At 45.7% G+C, this 3,081-nt stretch overlaps 1 pseudogene; it reads left to right on the plus strand.

Annotated features, from left to right (window-relative positions):
• The first annotated feature begins 2,760 nt into the window (after positions 1–2,760).
• LOC126197381 (5S ribosomal RNA) lies at positions 2,761–2,878 on the plus strand (annotated as a pseudogene).
• The last annotated feature ends 203 nt before the right edge of the window (positions 2,879–3,081 follow it).

Raw genomic sequence — 3,081 nt, forward strand, 5'->3', positions numbered from 1 at the left:
AGAAATACTGTACGTCTGCTCTATGGTGACCTACTAATTCTACCAATATTCTTCAAGATTTCGACTGACTCTGCTGTGGGTTTGCTCTGTTTTCCATTACTAACCTTCATGTCAAGAGTCAGCACTGTTTTTCCGTTGGGAGGACATCAGTTCTTCAAGACTACATGGTGACTCACTACTTGCGTGTGCATTTTGTTTTACAGCTCAGACTTTGTGCATAAAACTGTCATAGACTATTACTCTGGTATATGATTAGGACTGTCTTTAGGGACTGTGAGGACAATATTCGCTTTTGACCAACAGTGCATTAATAATTGTGTGATTTGATCTATTTGATGTTGTTAATATAAAAAATTTTAACATATTGATCCCAGCCACTGCCCAAAATAATTAGTAAAACTTTTTGTGGGAAGCAGGGGGGCTATCTAAGTGGGCTGCTTCTGTGTTGGCAGCGCTGTGTAGCGCTTTGCATTGGATCTCCGAGTGCGCTTTCTTAGTAACAGACTCTGTGGCTGGTCGGGCTCGTTGTTGGAAGTTAATCGCCAGCAGTTTTGGGCAGTTTGAAGTTAGCTGCCAGCAATGATGGAAGTACTGTTGGGCAGTTGGAGGTGAACAGCCAGCAGTGATGGATGTTAGATGTGATGGAGGGTAGAGGTCTGAAGTGTTAGCGTAGGCTAACGATCTGTACATGTTCGACTTGTAGACTGAATATTATTCATGATTATATACCTTTTTACTAGATGTCAATAACGATTTATATTCGTGTTTGAATTGGATGTCACATTATTAAGATAAAAAATACACTATTTGGTTTGCAACAAAGTCTTTCCTTTGCTAACCACATGCCTATAAGTAGTTAGTGGCTTTAGTAGCTAGAATCTTTTATTTAGGTGGCAGTATTGATGCTCGCTGTATTGCAGTAGTTCGCATAATGAAGATTTTTGTGAAGTAAGTGCTTAATGAAAAGTATAGGTTATTGTTAAGATTTCTTTTTAGTAAGGGTCTTGCTTTTGAATTAATTGTTTGAAGTCAGGTTATCTTTTTTTGAGCAGTCAGATTGCGTTGCCCTTGAATACTGTGTGTCAGTGTTGACATGATAAGAATAAGTAAAGAGAAAGTAGGCTCAGTACCTTCAGTTTTACTCAGCTGTTTCAGAATCAAATAATGTAGAAGTTTCATCTTCTCAATCACTCTGCAATTTAAGTGCAGACACACTCATTGAAATAAATAAGTTTCAATTTCATCATCATCATCATTCGTTCAAAAATGGTTCAAATGGCTCTGAGCACTATGGGACTCAACTGCTGAGGTCATTAGTCCCCTAGAACTTAGAACTAGTTAAACCTAACTAACCTAAGGACATCACAAACATCCATGCCCGAGGCAGGATTCGAACCTGCGACCGTAGCGGTCTTGCGGTTCCAGACTGCAGCGCCTTTAACCGCACGGCCACTTCCGCCGGCTTCATCATTCGTGACACTAGCTAGATTGGAGTGTGAAAAAAATTGGACTGCGTAAAAACTGGGGCTTTGTACGGGCACTGATGACCGCCCAGGTGAGCGCCTCATAAACCAAACAATCATCATCATCACATCTGGCCACCGCGTCTGGCCTTCACGCATGCGCTGATTCGGTTGGGAAGAGTGTCATGAATCCGCTGTAATCCTCTCCTGACACAAGCTACCCCTCAACTGTCGTAAATAGTCTTTGATATCCTGCCTCATGTCGCTGGGATGGAGGTGTCGGAGCTGGATCTGCACATGCTCTATCAGGTACAGATCTGGGGCCTTTCTGGTCACGCAGGCATTTCATAGAGATAAGTACCACGTGTGAACGAACATTGCCCTCATGTAAAAAGGCACCACGATGCTGTCACATGAAAGATGACACATGGGGACGAAGTATATCCGTGACATACTTTTGTGCCACGAGAGCTCCTTCAATCACTACCAGCCGTGACCTTGAAGCCATAAACGATGGCTCTTACACCATAGCCTGCCGCAGTGGCCGTACTGTTCTAGGCGCTACAGTATGGAACCGAGCGACCGCTACGGTCGCAGGTTCGAATCCTGCATCGGGCATGGATGTGTGTGATGTCCTTAGGTTAGTTACGTTTAAGTAGTTCTAAGTTCAAGGCGACTGATGGCCTCAGAAGTTAAGTCGCATAGTGCTCAGAGCCATTTGAACCATCTTACACCATTACGCCACTACCAACACTGCCGAGCCTCTCCTACACAATAAGACTAGAAGTCTTACCAGGTTGCCGCCATATTCTCCAACGATGGTCATACAGGTAATACAGAACTGCAATTTATGGCTGAAAACAATTCGACGCCAGTCATCAGCATTCCATGATTCCCCATCATGGTGCTACTTCAAATGCAGCCATTTTGTTTCGATTTTAACAGCAGCCTATGCATGAGCGGTAATTCCCTAGTCAGTCTGCTGCTAGTCTCCGACCAATGGTGCAGGTTGACAGAGACTGTTGCAGCGAGTCCATTAGTTGTTTATGGACTGCAGATGTGACGAGGTTACGATGTGCTTGGTGAACAATACGGCGATCTTACATTGTGGTGGCCACACGTGGCCGACCGGAACCTCGACGACGAATATGCCTGCCCTCATGTTCCCTTGCAGCCCAAAATTGAGCTCGTGTCACATCAGAATATCCCATAAATCTGGATATTGCACAATTCGACCAGCCGACCAAATAAGAGACCCGCAATCAGGCACTTTCCAAACTCTGTAAGGTACTGCTTGGGCAATGGCCTTGCCGCAGTGGCTACACCGGTTCCTGTGAGATCACCGAAGTTAAGCACTGTCGGGCGTGGTCGGCACTTGGATGGATGACCATCCAGGCCACCATGCGCTGTTGCCATTTTTCGGGGTGCACTCAGACTCGTGATGCCAATTGAGGAGCTACTCGACCGAATAGTAGCGGCTTCGGTCAGGAATACCATCATAACGACCGGGAGAGCGGTGTGCTCACCCCACGCCCCTCCTATCCGCATTCTCCACTGAGGATGACACGGCGGTCGGATGGTCCCGGTAGGCCACTCGTGGCCTGAAGACGGAGCAAGG

This window comes from Schistocerca nitens, chromosome 7 (genome assembly GCF_023898315.1).
Source record: "Schistocerca nitens isolate TAMUIC-IGC-003100 chromosome 7, iqSchNite1.1, whole genome shotgun sequence".
Taxonomy (NCBI): Eukaryota; Metazoa; Arthropoda; class Insecta; order Orthoptera; family Acrididae; genus Schistocerca; species Schistocerca nitens.